The 7,583-nt window shown below is 43.2% G+C and overlaps 1 long non-coding RNA gene across 1 annotated transcript in view; it reads left to right on the top strand.

Moving 5' to 3' along the window:
• The first annotated feature begins 59 nt into the window (after window positions 1-59).
• The window catches only part of LOC143673215 (uncharacterized), a 31,447-nt gene continuing 23,923 nt past the window's right edge, over window positions 60-7,583 (top strand). Inside the window, exons 1-2 of the long non-coding RNA XR_013170254.1 lie at window positions 60-412; window positions 1,790-1,900. This is a non-coding gene — a long non-coding RNA (uncharacterized LOC143673215). The remainder of the gene's footprint in view (window positions 413-1,789; window positions 1,901-7,583) is intronic.

Below are 7,583 nucleotides of genomic sequence, written 5' to 3'. Positions count from 1 at the left end.
GTGGCACTCGTTGCTGACCCTCAGGGAGCCGCAGCGGTCCAGTCAGCGGCAGTCCGGCCTGGCTCGGGGTCCTGGGCATTTGCGTGGGGCCAGGTGGTGGCCACCGAGAGCGGAGGCCAGACAGGAGCCTGAGTTGGAGCGGGAGCAACGGGGGCGTTGGGGGTTGGGCCGCCCGCGGCCGCAGTCGTGGTGTTTCCTGTGCGGGTCGCGCGCGCACACCCTGGGGTCGCAGGAACCCTTTGGAGGGGGCTTTGCCGATACCATGCGGAATTCAACATCAGGAAAGGCTGGACGGCCTGACTGCCCTATCTCCTAGGCCGCGCTGCCGCCGCCATCGCCAACTTCCCACCTGGCAGCCGCGAGCCGGAGACATCGCCAAGACGCTGCAGGCAAGCACTTCCAGCTGTGCAAGGTGAGCCGGGGCCGGCGCAGGGTGGCAGAGCGCGGGGGAGGTGGGTAGCGGGAACGGGTGCGGAGCATGAGGAGTAGCAGGAGCACCCAGCGGGGTGTAGCGCTGGACACGCGGTGGGGCACGAGGAGTAGCGCAAGTGGGTAGTGGGGCTCCGGGCCTGGGAGTGGGGCGCCGGGCGCGGCAGTGGGACGGTGGGCGCGGCAGTGGGGTGGCTGGGCGCAGGAGAGGGGCGGCGGAGCGGGGTCAGGGAGCAGGGAGCCGGGAGCTGGGCTCCGGCCTGGGAAGGGGCCTGCTGGCCGGGCCTCAGGGTTAGGGTCCTTGTTCGCCGAGCCCTGACCCCACCAGCGTGGCCTGGAACCCTTCCCTGTGAGCGTTTTTGGCTTAACCCGCAGACTTCAGTTTCCTTTGGAAACGCTGTCTGATGAGTATTGCTGACCCAAAGGCCAAATCTGTCCAACTGGATGTTTGATTGTGGCTTTTCTCCTAAAATGTGCAATCAGTGGCTGAAAATATTGAATTGTATTACGTTGGGTTAAGAAGTTAGTGCAGTGATTGTTGCTTGTTAAGGAGGTTGGTGCCATGGTGTGCAAATGTCCCCTGTAGTGGTTGGTTTTAGATATTTCTCCGTGGGGGCGTGGGCCCCATCTGTCTGGCGGGGTCTTCTGAGTTCCTCCAAGCACCTTAAAGAGGAGGGGGTGCGGGCCTCACCTATGTGGGCCCCTTTGCCTTCTTTTTATTTTTTATGATATTTTTTTACTGTGAATATAACATTTATACAATAAGGAATATATTTTGAAGTACATTGTAAGAAATAGTTATCAAACAAGAGTTTGATATGGGTTGCAGTTCCACAATTTTGGGTTTTCTAGCTGCTCCAAGACACTAGCGACATAATAGAAATAGCAATATAGTGATTTAGCAGTCATGCTCACTTGTTACATTCTAAATTCTCTGTTATAACACCTCCTTCTCCTTTGACCCTTCTCCCAATCTTTAGGGATATTTCATTCTAACTTTTTCATGTTGCAAAGGGGTATCCACAATATAAGATAGGGGGATGGAACTAGTTGATGTTCTTGGAGAGGCTGGTCCCCTCTGCGTTTCAGGACTTCCTTGGCCTAGGAACCATCTGGAGTTCGTAGGTTTCTAGAAGTATCTTAGTGTGTGAAGCTTGTGTAGAGTCTCTGATAAAGCCGTGGGTGTTCTTTAGGGTTGACAGGAATAGTGTTAGTTGGAGTTGGCAGACCGTGGTAATTAGCAGTATCTAGCTGAAGCTTGTGTAAGAGTAGCCTCCAGAGCAGCCTCTTGACTCTACTTGAACTCCCTTAGCCACTGATACCTTATTTGATTACATTTCTTTATCCCCTTTTGATCCAGAAGGCATTGTGGATCCCGTGGTGCCAGAGTTAGACTCATCTCTCGGAGTCATGTCCCATTTTCCCAGGGAGACTTTCACCGCTGGATGTCGTGTCCTATGAAGAGGGAAAGGTAATGATTTTACTTGTTATGTTGGGTTTAGAGAGAGAGGGGCCACATCTGAGCAGTCAAAGAGGTGCTCTGGAGGTAACTCTTCGGCATACTATAGGTAGGCTTTGTATGGCTGCTACGTGCGTGAGCTTCATAAGAGCAAGCCTCAAGATCAAGAGCTTTGCCTATTGACTTAATAGTGCCTAACGTTTGAGACAGTATCAGGGGTTTCCTTCATGGCAAAGCTTAATAGTTCCGTATTTTCATCTCCCGTTCCTCGAGGGACTTTGCCAATACATTTTACTTATCTGGTCAACATACTCTGAAATATATCTGGCATTATATTAAGCTGTACAGAATCACAAGGCCTCATTACCGTTCTGGATTCTGTGTGCTTGGGTTGTTTAAATGAGCTGTCTGTACATGTTGAATTAGATTATGTGTTGCAGAAAATTTAGGTTTTGGACAAAATAAACTTCTCTTCATTTGATCTCATATAGTTGGTAAAGTTCTGAATACAGTGCTCTCCTTACCCCTATATTCTGCTCTACCTTACTCCTGACCTGGTCAGCTTCGTTCTTATCTCTAATTCAAACCTGATCTCTTTTTCAGTTTCTTTAGCAGTTGTTGCATGTAGTAATGCTGACTTTCCGAGCTACAGAACTCCAACTCTGAGTCTTAGGTGTCACACAGGTAGCCGAAGTTCCAGGGAGGTACTGGATTCCACGTATATAGCACAGCATCTCGAAATCTAGGTATAACATTTATAGCTCCTGACTAAGTGTGACTACTATAAGACCTTAAAATCCATACCCAAATTTTCTTATAAATATTTTCTATAAGAGACCATACAATATTCTTTTTTTTTCTGGCTTATTTTGTAGAACATAATGTCCCCAAGGTTTATTCACCTCGTTGGTTGCCTCACGACTTCATTCCTTTCTGTAAGAGCACGATATTCCATCCTAAATACATACCAGAGTTCGCCATTCTACTTCTCAGTGTATCTTTTGCCCAGCTCCCTCCATGGGGCATCATGTATAATGTCCACTGTCAACAATCCATCTCTCGCATTATCTCACTTAGTTGTATAATCATCAACACTCTCAAGCTTCGACAGTGTTCATTGCTCTAAAGAGAAAAATAACAGATAAACATACCCTCACCGATAGAATTTCCAAACCTCCCCTTAACTCTTTTCCCTCCCCCCCCCCCCAGTTATTTACCGCTGGTATTGCTGTGGTACTGGTGATGTCTTCCTGTTAAACATATACCACAGTGTGCAGTAGTTGTTTTCTCCTTGTACTCGGACGTTATTTTTTCTTTGAACGAGATTCATACCTTTGAAGTAGTTCATGCAAGAACTTATTTATATGTATAGTGTTCATCACTAGAATACGTGGCTCTATACAACCCCTTTCGATCATGTTCACCTTCAATATGGCAGTATTACTTACAGAACCACTAATGAACTGCCTTCGGTTCTGTCTGATGCTTACATTTAAGTTCAGCCTCATTAGCTGACCATTCACCCATCTCTAGCTTCCGTGTATCTCTAGGTCCCCTATATTCTATATTATAAACCTCTGAGTTTATCTTTACCGGTGTCATAATTGTGGAATAATAAGGTATCTATCCTTTTGTGCATGGCTTATTTCACTCAGCATTATGCCTTCAATGTTCATCTAAGTTGTCATATGCTTCAGGACCTCATTTTGTCTTATGCTGCATAATATTCCATCATGTGTATGTACCACATTTTGTTCATCCACTCCTCTGTAGATGGACACTTGGATGGTTTCTATCTTTTGACAGTTGTGAATAATGCTGCTGTGAACATCAGTGTGCAAATATCTGTCTGTGCCACTGCTCTCAGTCTTCTTTGAAACTTCCTTAGCTGGAATTCTGTCATTTTACAGTAAATGTCCAACAGTATTTGAAAAACACAGTCGGTCAACTGCTTCTTTGCCTATTTTATAATTGGATTGTTTGTTCTTTTCTTGTTGGGTGGAATGTTTTCTTTACTTACACAGGATATCAAGCCTTTATCTGATACACGGTTTCCAAATATTTTCTCCCATTGAGTTGGCTGCATCTTCACCTTTTTGACCCCTTTGCTTTCTGACTGTTGCCTGCATTATCCAAGTCAGAGGCTCCACAAGTGCAGCCCCTGTGTACCAAGGCAGATTATCGTCATGGGTACTTTTTGATCCTGTGAAAGAAGCAGTATCTTTCTGGTGAATTATAATGAGTACGTTAATGAAAGTGCTTAATTAGGCACCTTTGGGTCTATTCCATGATGATACACCTATTAATTTAGCAATCAGCTTGTTGGAGACCTATACTTCCTATTTTATTTAAAATAGTTTGCATTTGTATGTTTTCCTTAATGATTTTGATTGATGCAATAGATATCTTTAAAGATAAAAGTGAAAGTGAGCTTTTGTTTTTTTAATATTGTGACTTCATAGATGTGCGAACATTTTGGTAAAAACACAACCACCTCATTTTCACTTATGAATTGTATGGATAAAAACAACTCATCAGGCTCTTTAATGCCGAATCCATGTGCACGGTGTCTGCTTTGGAATTAGATTATCGCATGCCCCTTCTGGGCAGATAGGCATAGTGTAACTTCATGGCAAGTGTTGTCTTTTAAACTTCTAGGAAAAAATTATAGTTGTCCATCTTTGCATCGTTTTTCAGTATCAGCAGATATGGGTATGACTTTATTCAGTGAACAAGACTAATTTCCTCTTGATTCTGTTCTCTGGGCCCCCAGTTAGTCCTTTTGGAAGTTGTTTTACAGGCAGACGATGAGGGTGGTGACATGGGGAGCTTATGGCATCGGATTTATTGGTGCCATGATGCAAAAATGCATCAATCCAGAATAATTTAGAGCCTCCTAAATGAGGGAGAATACAGTGTGTTTTAAATAGAAAATAGCTTTCTGGGTTTTACAGTAATCTTTATTTAAAACTTTAGGTTTACTTAATGCACTGTGTTCTCTGTAAACACATAAATATTCCTAGAAATTGTGTGCTTGTTATAGTGAAATAATGTTTGTGTTTTTTTATCCTTCTTAAAATTAGGGATTTTTAAAAATAGTTTTTGATCCTGTTTTCCTTTCAAAATAAGTGCCTTCTGGAACTTGTGTGGGTTGGCTCCCTGCTGAGGCTCCTGGTGCGCGGCGACCCCGCCCATGGCCTCTTGGAAGTGCGCCTTGTGTCCTCAGGAGCGGTGTCCCTGCCTCCCACAGGGCTCTGCAGCCGCGGCGTCGGCTGCTGCAGCGCTTCCTGCTAAGGGCTTTTCCTTTGAGTTTTCTTTTTGTCTTTTGACAAGGAAAATAAGTGTTGAAACACATTTTTCCGTCTATTTAGGCTTCGTACCATATTTTTCATAATGCTTTATTTTCCTTTATGATTCACTTTGCTGTACTTGAGAAAATAACCATTAGGCATCTGAGAATGGATGCTGGGATAAAAATTTGATTTAACTTAGTTCATCCCATTTACTACTCTAATTAGTTATTAGTGTACATGCCACGGTTTCTTTTTCATTTAGATGCTTGCTTCAGTCACATTAGAAGAAGTAATTAACTGACATAGTTTTTCAAACACTATTGGGCATTTATTGTAAATGTTAGAATAGAGTTCTGCTTAAGGAAGTTTTAAATGCTGACCTAAGAATTTTTCAGTTATTCTTAGCATTTTCTTAAATTCCACGGTAGGAATAGAGTGCAGTACAGTGTTCTAGGGGAGTAGACTAGCAGAATGTTAAGACTGTGCATCAGTAGCAAAAACAAAGTATAATCTGTTACAACCATGAACTGTGACTGACTTCTTTTTTTTATTAATTAAAAAAAATTTTATTAATAAAACCAATCAACACAATATGAACATTCTTTTTCCTCACATAGTTGTGTATTCATCATCATGATCGTTTCTTAGAACATTTGTTGGCAACAAAAAGAAAACAGAAAAAAGTTCATGCATACCATACCCCTTTCCTCTCCCATTCATTGATCACTAGCATTTCAATCTACTAAATGTATTTTGACATTTGTTCCACCTATTATTTATTTATTTTTAATCCATATGTTTTTCTCATCTGCCCATAAGGTAGATAAAAGAAGCATCAGACACACGGTTTTCACAGTCACATTGTGAAAGCTCTATCTTTATACAACCATCTTCAAGAAGCATGGCTATTGGAACATAGGTCTACATTTTCAGGCACTTCCCTCCAGCCTCTCTGCTACACTGAACTGAAAAGGTGATATCTATTTAATGCATAAGAATAACCTCCAGGATAACGTCTCAGCTCTGTTTGGAATCTCTCAGCCACTGACACTGTATTTTGTCTCATTTCTCTCTGCCCCCTTTCAGTCGAGAAGTATTTCTCAATCCCTTGATCCTGAGTCCCAGCTCATTCTAGGATTTCTGTCCCACGTTGCCAGGAAGGTCCGCACTCCTGGAAGTCATGTCCCATATAGAGAAGGGGAGGGCAATGAGTTGTGTTGTGTTGGCTGAGAGAGAGAGAGGCCACATCTGAGCAACAATAGAGGTTCTCTTGGGAGTGACTCTTAGGACTAATTTTAAGTAAGCTTAACCTGTTGTTCATTGGGTTAAGTTTTCTTCTATAGGCAAAAAATACATGATCTTTAAGAAGAGATTTTAAATTGATATTTGTTGAGTAGGTGAAAACACAGAATAGTTTCCCGATTCTGTCAGTGTACTTTGTTACTGACAAAGGTTTTATATTGCAAAGATATTCATAAGTCATAATATACAAAATGGAATATCCTGCATGATATTAAACTTTGGTAAAGATGTTACAATATTTTTTGCTATACCTGTTGATTCGGTTAGAAGCTAGTTCAGAGAGGAGTTGCAGATTGGAATGTAAGACCTGTGAGGAGATACCAAGATAATTCACAAATTATAGATTTGAAGAAAGGAAGTCTGAAAATTACATTATGAATCTTTTATATATAATGCTTAATTATACGTAGGCCTCCAGTGTTGTCAGCATTTCTCACCTGTGACTGTGTGTTAAGACTCTTTTCTGGAGCTGAAAAAACAAAACACACGCACAGTGTCTGCACATGAGCTGGGTTTCTTCTCTGAAGGTTGTGGCTCAGCCAGCCTGGCAGGACCAACGTCTGCCTTTTTGTTGCCAAACCTCCATGGATGCTCCTGACTCAGAGCACGGGGTTCTCACGGGTGGGTGGTGGGTCTGAAACATGGTGGTGCAGTGTGTTTAGAAGGAGGGGTCCCTTGTAAGCAAGCCTGAGACTGCACATCTCGAGGACTTGACCGCAGGGAGGGCCTGATGCTGTGCACTGTGCCCCACCGGGGAGCGAGGCCCATGCAACTGGCAGCCTGGGACCTGCTGGCACTGGGGGCGCCAAGCCTGTGTCACAGTGCCCCTTCCAGCAGAGTGCAGTGGTAGTGGGGAGAGTGTGTGCTTCATTCATTACTGGACTTTTGGGAAATATCACCCTTATTTTCTTCTTCAACCCTGGCAGCATATTACTGTATTTTTAGAACCTGTGCAAGATATCAGAGTTTTCAGTCACTTCTCATTTTATATATATTCCAGCCTCCCAATCCGAGGCTGGAAAACCGAGTTTGTCACTTCTTTAGAGGTTGGAAAAATATTATTACTTTCTTTGTCTTCATCCTCATTGACAGGAATTGAC

This window comes from Tamandua tetradactyla, unplaced genomic scaffold, assembly GCF_023851605.1.
Source record: "Tamandua tetradactyla isolate mTamTet1 unplaced genomic scaffold, mTamTet1.pri scaffold_201_ctg1, whole genome shotgun sequence".
In the NCBI taxonomy this organism is placed as follows: Eukaryota; Metazoa; Chordata; class Mammalia; order Pilosa; family Myrmecophagidae; genus Tamandua; species Tamandua tetradactyla.
This window is presented reverse-complemented; position numbering and strand designations above follow the sequence as displayed.